The sequence below is a fragment of the Crotalus tigris genome, unplaced genomic scaffold (genome assembly GCF_016545835.1).
Source record: "Crotalus tigris isolate CLP2741 ecotype Arizona unplaced genomic scaffold, ASM1654583v1 scf7180000024419.1143555, whole genome shotgun sequence".
In the NCBI taxonomy this organism is placed as follows: domain Eukaryota; kingdom Metazoa; phylum Chordata; class Lepidosauria; order Squamata; family Viperidae; genus Crotalus; species Crotalus tigris.
Genome location: NW_024100585.1, coordinates 646866 through 661492, shown reverse-complemented (window position 1 = coordinate 661492; position 14627 = coordinate 646866). Strand labels below are relative to the sequence as shown.

The following is a 14627-nucleotide window of genomic DNA, read 5'->3' as shown; positions in this document are numbered from 1 at the left end:
TTATACTTGCTATTGCAGTATTTGCATCTTTTAATGCTTGTGCTAGCTGTTTCTTTGGAACAAGTTTCAATGCAGGCAGCCTTATTCTGTTGTTTTTGTGCTGTTCTAGATGCTCAGTTATTCTTTGTTTCAATTCTTTTATTTCTTTAGTTAGAGGGTTTTGTTCTTCCTGAGGAAGAGGTGCCTGGTTTCCAAATGAGAACAGTTGTATATCTCTACTGGATTCTTTCACTGCCAACTCCCCCTGGTTTGCCTCTACATTCTGAATTACTTCTTGTAAGGCTTTGATTTCTTTGCCCTGGGTAAACCTTTGCAGTTCGTCCAATTCTGTTTCTGTAAATACTTTATTTCGTGTTATAAATCGGCGTTGATCTGCTAGTCTCTGTTCTGTTATTTCTGATTCTGGATGTTGTTCTTTCCAGAATTCGTGCATTCGTTTTAGATATCCTCATCTTGTTGGGCTTGATCTGTAGTAACAGATCATTATTTCTTTGTTTTCCATCACTGTGTATCTGCGACGGGTAAACACCTTTTCTTCCAGTAGTTCTGCAGCTGCTGGCCCTGGTTGCTCAGCCAACAGTCCTGAGTCCTGTAACCCATTTTTCACCAGATATCCAGGAACTCCAATATCTAGTGCGGACCTTGTTAACCCGGGCGACGTCCGAGCCGGTATGGCATTCTGAAATTTACGTCTCACCATATTTTTTATGGGAGAGACACTCTTTGTCTGACTCCTCTGATGAGACCTGTCCAGTACACTCTCATCTCTCCTCAGAGTACATAGCTCTCATCTTCCTCAGAGTACACAAGCCCCACAACCACGTCAAGGTAGTGCCTCACTGGGGGTATTATTATTATTATTATTATTATTATTATTATTATTATTATTATTATTACCTTCATGACTATAGCATGGGACAACATATAGTAGAAAAGGTATTTCATTTTGAGGAATTTGAGCAATGAGAAATCTTTGGAATATAATGGGACATAAATGGAACTTTGATAATAAGACTCTTGAATATCTAATATTTTGGAAAAATTTTAAATTGAAAATTAGTGGTAAATCATTTCATTGGAATGCTTGAGCAGAAGCTGGGGTTATCACTTTAATCCAACTACTACATAATGAATTTAGTCTTCCCAATTCACAACAGTGGTGTTATCTTCAGCTAAACAAGCATATTGCAACAGATGAATACATATCACGTACTTTGACTTTCTCAAAGGAAACTGTTGCTTTGTTGCCTGATGGAACCATTACATAAATAAAATCTATCACCTATTTCTATCAAAAGCTCACAAATATTTTTAAGAGTAGAATTACTGAGAAAGCTATAGCAATGGCTTTAGGTCCTTAAAAATGTTAAAATGGTATCTACAGATTTGAGATACTATTTTAACATTTTGATTCATCAAAAATTGTATTTAGGATATTTTGGACTCCCCATATTAGAAAGATGGACATCAGATTTTTAATGCTGGAGATGTAAGAAATTTGAGGATTCATACCCATGTGGCATGGTATAATATGATCATTTAGTATTTTGGGCATATTATATTAACATATACTAATAGATTTATGGGGAAATTTTAAATGTTAAAGAAGTTACTATAATGTGGAGTTATATACCAAAGTTTTGTAATGTGACAATTTATTAGTAATTGTGGTTGTATATAGCAGATGGTGGGGAGTGGCAAAAAGAATTATATTAAGAAATTTAAAAAGTGATATTATTCAAGATGTCAGCAAATGATTTTTGAAAATATGTAATCTAACTGTTTAGAAAAGTAAATATTTTTTACTAATCAAAGAACATAGCAATATGTGTTACTATGGCAGAGATTCTGTGATATCATATAATAATACTTTATATTGTTCATATATAGAGCCAGTTTGGCCTAGTGGTTAAGTCGCCAGGCTAGAAAGTGGGAGACCATGAATTCTAGTCCTGCCTTGGCCATGAAGGCCAAGTCACTCTCTCTCAGCCCAACTCACTTCACAGGGTTCTTGTTATGGGGAAATAGGAGGAGGAAGGTGTGCTAGATATGTTCACCACCTTGAGTTATTTGTAAAAATAATAAAGGCAGGATATAAATAAATAAATATAACAGTAATGAATTCATTGATAAACCAGTGAATATTGATAAGTATTAAAATAGATTTGTTTTCTTTTCTATCTTCTATAAGTTTGTAATATACAATTTCCTTTTTAAAGATTAAATAAAGTTTTGTTACAAAAATATAATTTAAAAATTGCAAACTGATTTCCAAAGAACAATGATATCATGTTTGGAAGAAATAGGGAACTTTACAAATTTGCCTATTTTCACTTTGTAACATTGACATTCCTTCAATTTATTATTTGTGCCAGTAAAGCAAAATATTTTATAGCAATCATATTTACATTATTTCTGCCAATAAACAATGCCAGTTATTATAAACATACATCATTAGTTGTGCATATTCTTTCACAGGCTATTTTATGTGGAAGAACTTAAAGCAGGGGTGTCAAACTCAATTTCATTGAGGGCCACATCAGCATTGCAGTTGCCCTCGAGGGGCTGGGTGGGTGTGGCCTACTGGGTGGGCGTGGATGGAGTGGGTGTGGCCTACTGGCTGGACATGGCCAGCTCTACATCGTTCGCGTAAAGGGTGCCTGTGGGGGCCTGGGCAGGACTGGGACAGATCTGAGGGTCTCTGGCAGAAGGGGGTGGGACCGGGACAAGCACCAAGGCATGGTCCATTTCTTCATTCTTCACAAAGGGTGACACTCCCCAGCATGCACCCAGGGGACGGGGCCGACATGGCAGGGGCTGGTTCCTCGCTGTTTCTAGACGGCCTTGTGGAGCTAAGACTGAATGCGTTTCAGCATAGATGGCCACTACAAAATTGTACATTGGCTCCCAGCCGCCTGGGCCAGGGCCAAGGCAGCGGGGGCCATTCCCTCACTGTTTCCAGGATGGCTTTGCAGACCACATGAAGCCACTTTGCAGGCCGCATCCAGCCCCCAGGCCTTGTTTTTGACATGTCTGACTTAAAGCATCTAAACTGAACAGTAATTTCTATAGCAGAATATACTTACAATACAGTTACTTACCTTTTTCTCACTAGGATCAATGGGATTGAAATAAGCTTAACTATTGCCTTGCATTTTTTATGAAAAAATAATTGAAACACATGTATCTCATATTATTATTTCATATAAATATAATTGCAAAAGTTGCAGGAATAACTCTTTTAAAACATTATTAAAATGACTAATAAACTTTTTAAACTAATATGACTTCAAAAAGCTACTCTCTAACCATGAGTAAAACAAGACAAAAATTTTAAAAAACCCTACCAAAACATATATGTCCCCTATAAAATAATACTCCCAATAATTTTCCAAGCAGTTATTTTTTTTTTTTTTTTTTGTCTTCATGTCTGTTATTTGATGGGCATTAATTTCCTTCTGGGAACAATTGGTCATGGAAGATAAACTGCAAGTACAGTCATGGATGACTGGATAACTATCCTTCTTAATGAAACAGAAGAAGAGTTTTGTGCAAGAGGAGAGAACAAATGCCATATCTTATAAAAGGATATAAATTTATTCAAGCTTAGGGTATACCTAGACAAACCTCCTTTCATGCAACCTGCTACAAGTATTTGTAAAGAAGTTGTACAAATAACATATGCAGCTCTTTGAATCCATTTCCTGATGTTTTTTAATGTAAAAAAAATCTGTATGTCATTAAACACAGCAGTTTTCAAAGCATTAACACTTTTCCCCTTCTGGCTGTTCCTCTTTTATACACACAGACATGTCTCATAAAATTATTGTGTTATACCAACGCTTAACTACTTGGATTCTCAAGGTCTTCCCATCTTCCTTTTTGCCTTTCTTTTTAATAAAATGGATCTAATTTTTTTTTTTTTTTTTGTATTTGGAAACTGTGTATGTACAATTATAGGATTTGCTGGAAGAAGGCCAAAGCTTACAGCTCTGGAAAATATATATATATATATGTAAAATGAAGGTCAACAATGAATTTAAATTAAATATGATCATACTAAGCTGAATAAGTAGTACAAGGAAATTCAAATATTTTTTAGGTGTATATTCCAGACCTTCTACTGTTATTTAAGTTAATGTTGTTTAACTGTTTGCAGTTATGGATGGAATCATCCATTACAGTCACCTACATCTTTTTTCTCTTCTTGGTCAAACATTTTTCTGATACTATCAAGCTAATATTTAAGGTCAGGTTTGTTAAGAATTTAGTTGCAGTCATTTTCTTGATGAAAGAAATCCTAATATGCCTTTCTATCTTCAAATTACTGCTTCTGAGTTTTGTATTTTCATATCTAATGTTATAATATACGGACAAGTTAGGTGACATAAAAGGTATAAAAAATATGAGACTATTGTTTAATAAACATAAAAGCAAACTACTAAAAGATAAGCTGTTTGTTATACAATCTTTCCAAAAAATTGATGAGGCTTAGTCATTAACAACTGAATTCAAATTAATGGACATCTGGCTACATTGCCCAACTTCAGTAAGAATATAAAAAGGAAAATCTGATTTCAGGTAGATGTGAGCACTTAACTAACTAATCAACAAGTAGCTACTCAATAACAGATAGAAAACCTCAGTATTTCTCCAGGGAAATTTACCCTACTATGATTTCAAGGGATTTTCCAAGGTTGAATGATATCAAAACTTAAAATAAAATATTGTACACAATTGGCACATTTACACGCTACTGAAGGGCACAATAATGTCAGTGGGAGAAAAAATAGGGATATTTGAGTAAATAAAAGACATACTCATGTGAACTGGCAAACAGTTGTGATAATCTGATAATAATGTTTTGGTTGATCTTGTTATGTATTATTGTATATTCTGAATAATCAATACACTTTATCTAATACTTGAAGAAATATACATTAATCAAGGAAGCAATATAAATATGGATGTTAAGGAATCAGAGGTACCAACTGTATACATTTTTGTGAATCATTTGTAACTGACAGATTCTTTCTGCCTCCTGTTGGCAATTTAGTCATCCAGAATTTTTGCCATTCCAATTTGGAACCTGTGGAAGTTTGTAAAACATTTTTGTATAATGATGGATCCAGCAACAGCCCAAATGATGCAAAAGAATCATAATGTCATGAAAACAAGCAGGGTTAGGCAGGATCACACCAGCACTAACATGTAAAGAATATAAAGAGCTATAGAGAAGCATTGATTGGCTTCTTCGATATTTCTAGAGATATAATGCAGCAATAGCACTTAGACTTATATAACACTTCATAGTGCTTTAAAGCCCTCTCTAAACGGTTTACAGAATCAGCCTATTGCCCCCAACAATCTGGGTCCTCATTTTAATGACCTCAGAAGTATAGAAGGCTGAGTCAGCCTTGAGCCGGTGGGATTCGAACTGCCAAATTGCTGGCAATCAGCAGTCAGCAGAATTATCCTGCAATATTGCATTCTAACCACTGCACCACCAAGGCTCCTTAGAGATACTACCTAAATAATGGGACAAAAGAAAAAGTGGCCTGTACAACATGACCTATTATAACAAATTTTCTGTGAGAGATTGAGATTATGGATATTAGTTTATATGTGATTTAGTACGCTATGTGAAACCAGCCACTGCACTTGGTAAACAATGCTTTATGCCATTGATATGGTGGGCAAAAATGTCATATGAAAATTATAAGTAACTATATAGAAGAGCTATTAGGCAAGAATAGCAGATCTGTAGCTCTTGGTTGCAAAAATATGGGCTGTAAAAGTTGCCCTATGTTTTTTTTCCCCATTGCCATTTGGCTGGTGGAAAACAGAAGAAATGTGTAAGGAAAATTTGTTAAATATTTATTGTACAATTACTTATTTTGGTTCTCATCTTTCTTCCAAAAAACCCAGTGTTACTTTTATAGCCATCTGTAAGAGATAAAGTTAAGATATAAACCTAATACTCTATTCAGCAAATTGAAACCTCACTGAGTGATAAGGCACACTGAATGATTGTATTTGCCCCAACCCTGGTCTAGCCACAATTTTGGCAACATCTAGATGAAATTCTGAAGTAAGTTGTCTTGGTCGGATTTTTTTACGTCTGAAACCTGGCCTTTTAACAGGGATGTATAGCCTTTCTATATCCACTGTAATCATGTCAGTTAGGTAGGGCTACAAAAATACCATAGTTGCTAGATAGCAGCAAAGAGAGCTTTCTCAGTTACTTTGCTGCTGTGGCCATCTGGATTTTTGCACCCTGGATAGACTTAAATTACTAACCAAACTGCAAATCTGAGCAGGCCTTTGTATCATGAACTCCACTATTTAAAACAAATCATTTCACCACAAACCAAATCAGGGGATTGTTACAAGAGAAGTGATATAGGTTAGGATTGCATCATTTAAATTATAATTCAAAAGAATAATCTGCAGGAATATATCATCTTGATTACTTGAGAATAATTATATTTCTCTGGCTCAAACTGACCATATTAAATAGCTTAGAGTACTCCCTTTTTTGCTATGCTATGAAACAAATTAATGAGATCAAATGGAAACCATTCAAAGTTCTTAAGGAACTCAACTGTGAAAATGCTCAGAAATATGTAACATTTTCTAAGCCAGTGTTCTTAGGCAACATTGCCCCCCCCCTTTTATCCTTTTACACTAACACATCAATAAAGATTCAGGATATTAGCAGATATTATTCTTGATTAGGTGAACATCAGTTCTGGATAGATTCATGGGAAGTAGTCATGTTATTTGTAAACTAGCACAGAGGAGTCATTGAACCATTTCATTTTTTGCTTTCCTTAAATTCAGAGGCAGAAAAGAACGTCAAGGTCACAACTGGTTCAGGCTCATACTGAGGATTCAAAGTTGGATAGGATGAAACCCACCAAGCATATAGAAAGCTTAGATTTTGTTGGTTGAGAGCCAAGGATAAAGCATGTTTACTTGGGAACAGAATTCTACCTCATAAGAGAGAATTTTTCTGAAGGATACAATGTCATAATTGAATACTGGATATATCCAATGATTGTAGTTTGATAAGACCTTGATTCTAAGCCTCATTGTTTCCATTATGCTGGAAATAATGTCCTATTAGGTTCTGTTAGTATGCCTACATTTATCCTTGATGTTGATTTACTGTCACTTAACTCTCGGATTGACATTGGATTTTGTTTTTGGAACTGCTTGCTATTTGCTTCTTGCTTGAACCTTGTACTGGTTGCCAACTTTGTTGCTGACTATGATAACTCAACCAAGTTACTACTCATCCATACCCTTGCCAGGACAAAGCATTAAAGATAAAATGATTAACACTGTAGAATGAAAAATCTTGCTGGAAAATCAGGAATGGTTTCTAATTTTGCAGAGTTAAGTGCACATCAACAGGCCTATGGATCTAATAAACCCTGTAAAGACACTCAGAAGCATTTTGGAGTTGGATGGCCTAGAAATTAGATAGCTGGGTAGATAAACAGACAGCAGTTTATAAAATGGGGATGGGGATAGTAAAAATGTGGTAATCTTCCAGTAATTTGTATTGTGGTTGGGAATGCAAATGATTTCTGCCAGTGCACTTTATCCTAAATAAGTCCATTATAGCACAAACATTAGCTACAAATGAACTTTGGCTGTCACTGGATTTCACATATAAAAATGCATGAAGGAGAATCGGGACAGAGAGTACACTTCTTTTTTTTTCCAATTAAGATCCAGGGAGATTTTTCTTTTTTTCTCCCTGTATCACAAGGCTCTTTGCAGAAAGGCTGGTTCTCCCATGACTCCTAGACTGCCCAGTGATACCAGTAGTTATCCCCAAAAATACTGTAGAAGTTTATTTGCAAAGAACATCCTTTACTCTCTAATCAATGTGACAACTTTTTCCCATTAGACTGGAAATCTGTCAGAACAAATGCTTTCTGCTCATCCTAAATTGGGACCAGTACTTTAAACTTGTTTATAAATTATTTGGCATCAAGGGTGACTACTGAACAGGTCATGCTTGCTGATGACACTTAATTACGGTATTTAGAAAACCTAACACAAAATAGAACAGCAAAGAGTACTAAGAAGATCTGTAAAAACAGGGGGACTGAAATGAAAATGGTAAATGCAGTTCAACAAAGAAACAAATAAAATTATTTATATTGGAGCAAAATAAAAATTCTAACATCAGTTGTGGTGGTGATTTTTTTAAAACCCTTGATTTAGTGTAAAAGCTACAATAAAAAGGTAAGAACTATGCTGAGGTTGATTGGGACAAAAAAAATATGTTGCTTTTATAAAATCTGTGCTATGATCTTACTTGGAATGCTGTGTGCAGTTATGACCCTTACACAAAACTGATGGAACTGAAAAATAATGATAGGATTATTTCCCTCTTATAATACTAGAATGAGAGGTTATTAAATTATGCTAAATAATGAGAAGTACAAGACAAACAAATTAAAATCCTTTCTCACACAGTGTTCAGGTAAATTGAAATTTGCTATTGCAAGATTAGGAGAATCCTAATTTATTTCTGAAGGTATCTTCCTCTCAAAAGAGCCTAGAGCAAAATAAAAACAAATATATATAAATCAGTGGTCCTTAAATTTAAAAAAAATATATTTATCACAGGAAATCAGTGACAGGTTTTGGACTAGTATATGGGTGAATAGTTAGATTTTCAGTTGTTCCTTTGAAAAAAAGACAGCATTTCAATCAGCTGAAGCTCCAATCAGGATGATGCAAAAGATGCAGTGATGGCAGCCGCTTTGCAAACTTTAAAAGGAGGATAGTCAAATTCATGAAATATAAAGCTACTACTAATTAGTGATTATGATGGCTATAAATTAGTGCACTTTCAGATTGTTCAATCCCTTTAATTAATCCTATCCTTGGAGGTTGGGAGAAAAGAGAATAAAGGGGATGTGAATTCCTTCTGGAATCCATCTGGATGAAAAATCTTTCAAAGTTTAAATGTTTGAAAGTTTCTTTCTTCTTTCCCTTTTAAAACATTCCTCTGAGAGCTCTCCTTCTTTATTTCTTTTGAAGGAATTAATACCTGATTGGACAGAATAACAAAATTAGAAGGGATCTTGGAGGTCTTCTAGTCCAACCCCCAACTCAAGCAAGAACTCCTATATCATTTCAGACAAAGGTTGTCCAATCTCTTATTAAAAATCTCCTCTGATGAAGCACCCCCAACTTCTGAAGGCAAGCCATTCAATCACCATACACCATTGCATGATGAGATGATTATCCTCTTAAAGGAGACATCAACAGGCCAGAGAGTCCCTGTATTCTTCTCCAAGAGGATTACATTTAACCTCCAAAAATAAACTGTCTTGTCATTCTCAATTTTTTTTTATTTAATATGCATTTAATGCTTGTGCAAGAGAAAGGGTGGATGTCTTTTTTTTTTGCAAATAATACTCTCAGAAAAACAAAGCAAACAAGCAGCTCAACTTTATTACAGTATGCATTACTTCCAATGTCAGAGACAGTATGCCTATCCTCTAAAAATCATTTGTTCTTGAACACTACTGGAAGATACTGTGGCCTTGTGACCTGTTTGCAGACTTCTGCTTGCTAACTATGGAAGTTAAATGCTGAATTGCAGGCCACTGGCCTTATGTTCCAAGTTGAGCATAATGATGAAAAATGTACTGAATGGCAACTAATCTACTATAATTGGCCTTGAGCCCATCTCCAAAGTAAAGTACTTTTCACACCCAATTTCTCCTCCACATGAAATATGGCATAAAGGTATCATCCTGGTTCTTGAATCAACCAAATGCAACTGAATGTTTAAAGTATCAGATTTTTTTTACCAGAATAGTTTTATGAGCAAACTGCAGTATTAATCCCTAAGTCTTATTCCTTAGATTCCTTACCATGTACTGTATTTAACAGAAATCTAAAACACACACACACACACACACACACACACACACCAGATAGAACTTACACCAGATATGCAAAACACAAAGAGTTTGTAGAGCATTTTGCTGGACAACAAAGTTCAATTAAAAGTTTCTTCCAAAATCTTTTAAAAAACAGAAGACAGAACCCAATTTATTTCCAATTCCTTTAAAACAGGGGTGTCAAACTGCCAGCCCGCGGGCCGGATGTGTCATACTGAAACCGCGCCCACCCCGGCAACACATCACATGATGTTGCGAGTTTGACACCCCTGCTTTAAAATTGTTGTTATATGTAATTTGAATATCTTGTGTCCTTTAAAAATATTTTCAACATAAGGAATACCTGGCTCAGAAGTGAACAATTTGCACTGACATCATAATTTATTTAGAAGGATCACTGAAATTAAGATAATGGTGATCTTTCAGAGATCTGATATGTATATGGTTAAAATAGTAATACATCCATTGATTTCTAGCAGACTAGTTCTGGTGTTGTTGTTTTTTATTATTCTTTAGAAGCCTGAACAATACTTTTGTTCTTTGATGGATACCTGTCAACTGCAAGATGATTAGATCCTTCTTGTTCACTTTAGAAGGAAGATCAGGAAGCATAAACTAACAGCAGGACAATGGCATCCTGCTCACCAGTTATTCTATGCAAGCATAACATGCAACAGGAAAAACTAATTACATCTGAAGGGTTTGCTCAAAGTAACACTGAGAATTGTCAACAATGATTATTTCTGAGGTCTATTTCTTCATTGCACGGACTTCAGCAAAGAATGCTAGCATTTCCTGTGGAAACTTTTTTTGGGCCAGTAACATCCCACCAATTTTGCTTTTTTTTACGTTTTTAACAACATAAATAGATACACCGTTGGCATTCTGACAATAACCGCAATGAAATGTTTGCAGAATTCACCACCTTGCTGACTTGTTTCAGAAAAGCATCAGGAGACAAGGAAACTAAAAAAAAAAAAAAAAGAAGAAGAAGAAAGGAGGGGGGGGGGGTGTTACAAGATCAGAAGAGGCAAGTCAGAACCGAGAGAGCCTCTTAACCGCCCATAAAAGTGGCTTGCAAATCTCCGAATCAAATTGTAAATGGGACTTTCAAGTCTGTTGCCTTTTTTTTTTTTTTTTTAATCCTCATTGATCTCCTTCGCTCGCTCGCATGCTTTCCTCTCTCTCCATTTCTCATCCTCAGTACTGCACTGTATACGTTGCTGGTTTCTGGACGTTGTTTGATAGCCACCCATGCAAAGTACCGTAGTGCTTGTCCAAGAACCTTTTTTTTTTTTTTTTTCCCGTAGATAAGCTGTGATCTTTCCGTAGTTGGCTGTAGGAACACCTCTCTCTCACTCCGTCTCTCTCTCTCTGGCGCGCACACACACACACACACACACACACACACACACACACACACACACGTTTAAGAGGTTTCCCTGCTACTATAGGCAGCGTTTGTCCCATTTTTGATATCCAGACCTGCCCGCTTGGCAAGAAACTGCCCCTTGAACAGAAAGCTTGACGGAAAGGAAAAAAGGTAGGCTACAAAAGAGGAAGCCAAACCGCGCAGAGTCGCGAGCAACAAGAGGGACCAGCGGCTGCTGGGAGCTGTTGCTGCCGGCGTGAGCTTCCCCTTCAAAGAGCCCCGCAGCTGCGGCGTTACTATAGAGACACCACCGCCAAACCTTTTTCCCGGTAGGGCAGCCCTCGAGACCGGGCAGGGAGTCCCAGCCGAGCTCGGCGCCTTCTCCGCCTCCCCCTCATTCCCCCCCCCCAAAAAATCCAGGCAGCCGAAACGAGAGGAGAGTCCCCACAGCAAACTTGTGGCAGCCTTTCCCCGCGCCCCCTCGCCTTCCCTCAGGTGGAACTTGGTCGCACTCACCCTGCCAAGGCTCTCCGCTCCTCCGCCACCTTCGGGGGATTCCTCGCCGCGGCTCGACAGGCTCTGGCTTCCTGCTGCTGCTGCTGCTGCTGCTGCTGCTGCTGCTGCTGCCGCCGCCGCCGCCGCCGCGGCTGCTGCCGTCTGGCTCCAGCAGAACGCGGCACGGGAGGGCTTGGGGACGCGAGCGCCGGCTTCTCGGCTGCTTGCGTCACAATAAAGCCGAGGCCATTCCCCACGCCGGGAATTCGGGGGGCTGCCGAGAAGGGGGGGCTGCCACGTGACTTCAAAGGGAGGCCCTGAGGGAAAAGGAAGAAGAGCAGGCGGAGAGGGGACGGCGGTGGTCAAGCAGAGGTGGCTCGCTCCTGCTCCTCTCCGAGCTGAGGCTGAACGGCTGGAGCTTCCCCACCCACCTAGCTCCTGATGCTGAATAGCCCCTTTCAAGCCCCCCCCCCCCTCCGGACGCTCCTCACCGACCACGCATTCCAGTCTCCCCTACTCTACTCGTTCGCCTCACTCTCACTTCTTTTCGCTCTTCTCCCCCTTCGCCACCCTGCCTCTCATTTTTTTCTCCTCGCCACAGGTCCTGTGATGCCTCTGCTCTCCCCTTTCCTCTTCTTCCCTTCTACCTTTCCTCGCCTTTCCTTTAGCGAGCGTTCCTTGGCTCGCCCGCCTTCCTCGCTGCCGCCTCCCGGCTTCGTTTCTCGCCCAGTCCCAGTTCTTCCTGCCACATTTTGCCTGTCCTCCCATCTGGCATCTCACCTCCTCCTCCTTTCTCCCTGGCTTCTCTTCCTCATCCTCTCCAGCTTTAGTGTTTGTGTATGTGGGTGTGCGTGTATACTTTCGTAGACGTTTTTCAAAATATTCTCCTGTTTTTCAGAGCTGCTTCAGCCTCCACCCATCCTGAACAATGGTAGTCCCAGCGGCTTTGCATCACTGAGAACCTAAAGGGTTAATAAACTTTTATACAGAACAAAATGTGTTTTCTGTGCCAATTCAGATGATAAAAGGAGTTTATTTTCAGGCTCGATTAAGAGTAGATGAAAATGATACTGTGTTGTTTGTTTCTAAATAAATATTGACTTTTTTGTTTATTAATACAATTTCTCTGGAACATCTCTTGTTGCTTTAATGCAGTCATTTAAAGTGAGGGTGGACAGCATAAATATATGCAGATAAATCATCTCTCCTCATTATAGTTAATAATAAACTAACTTTGGGATCCCTCTTCAGAGGGATAGCATGGAAATGATCCTGGTAAGTGTGCTGTACTTTATTGTGAAAATACTTGCTGTTAAGGCCCATGTGATCTGAACAGATGATGGACCATAAAAAATAAACTCCCAGAAGAAAGAAAGAATAGTAAAAGAAGGAAAGACAATAGATGATAAAATGGATTGAAAAGATTGTAGGATTGTCCTTAGAAAAGCTACACATTTTTGCCAAAGGCATTTAGTCACCAGGAATTAGCTGGTGCCAGATCTGTTTCAACTAACTAGAAGAACAACTTTTTTTTTTTTCTTTAACTCTAATCTGCATGAGTTCAGTTCTAAGCATAGCCCAGTTAATGGGCTGAAAATAAAATGTAGATCACGGGAATGGCAGTTGTGTCACCTTAATATTGCTGAGCAACTGTATCCAGCAGCCTCAGCTACAATGATCAATAATGAAGGAGGCTAAGGACTGTGGTTCAGGTGTATCTGATGGGGCTAGGTTTTCATCTCAGATTGAGCTCATCTGTCCACTTACTTTGCTTTTGTATGGTGTTTCTAAATAGTATTGTGTTTTTGCAAAATGTAGGGAGTCAGTAGAAACAGATCATTTGATAGTCTTCAAGAAAGAGAGAGAGAGAGAAAGAAAAAGAAAGAAAGAGAGAGAGAGAGAAATATACCAATGTATCACAGATGAAAATAGCAACAAAAAAAGCAAGAAGAATATGTTATTCTATGCATTAGTTCCTGTATTCCTTAGCTTTAACAGTCTTTTCCTATGCAGGGATAGAAGGAATCAGCAGGCAAGAGAAACAGGCAGTTCAATTATAAGGGGCGCTTAAATTCCCAGAGAGGGTTAGAACTCCAGTTCTGTTGACATTAGATGCAGAATAAAAAATGAGTAAAGTCTCTGAGCGCTATGCATGCTACGTATGCTATGCATGCTAGGTATTAGGGAATCTAAACCGGTCTAAAGATTATAATTTGTCAGTTCCCTCTGGTATAAAGTATATACTGTACATGCACATTGTATTGTTCCGTCTATTAGTGAGACAATAGGAAATGTAAGTAATTTTCCTCTTCTTGGCTCCATTTGGTTCTCAAAGAAAATAATCCATCCACTTCACAAAACAAGAAAAACAGTGATAGGAAAGAGAGAATTTTTACAACTTTACTTTGCATTAATAAATTACATGGCACTTTGGAAAAATAATGAATTTTGGAAAAGTATGAGGCATGAAAACGATCCATATAGTAAAACATCATCTCTCTCACCACAGTGTAAAATAATCCCCCTCCAATTAAAAAATATATAAAGCTCCATTTGGCAGGCCCTCATCGGTGGGCCTTTTCTGCTGTGATGCCTATCCTGTGGAATCTTCTCCTCCTCAAGGTGTGGTTGGCTTTGTTGCTGTTGAGCTTTTGGAAGTTCCTCAACACTTGGTTAAGCCAGCAGAAACCCCAGGGGATGTGTGAACTAGTGAGGTGGCTCCACTTTATTTAACATCCCTTCATCTATTATTCAATGTTTTAGTTTGGTTTTCATCCTTCATTTACTATTTATTAACTCTTTTAGCTCTCTTGTATGCTGCC

At 38.0% G+C, this 14627-nt stretch overlaps 1 protein-coding gene across 2 annotated transcripts in view; it reads right to left on the bottom strand.

Moving 5' to 3' along the window:
• The window catches only part of LOC120301983 (synuclein alpha interacting protein), a 119696-nt gene extending 107735 nt beyond the window's left edge, over positions 1–11961 (bottom strand). For both annotated transcript variants that reach the window (XM_039329856.1, XM_039329859.1), the window contains exon 1: positions 11827–11961. The gene's annotated coding sequence lies outside the window, so the exon portion shown is untranslated. The remainder of the gene's footprint in view (positions 1–11826) is intronic.
• Between the last annotated feature and the right edge of the window lie 2666 nt (positions 11962–14627).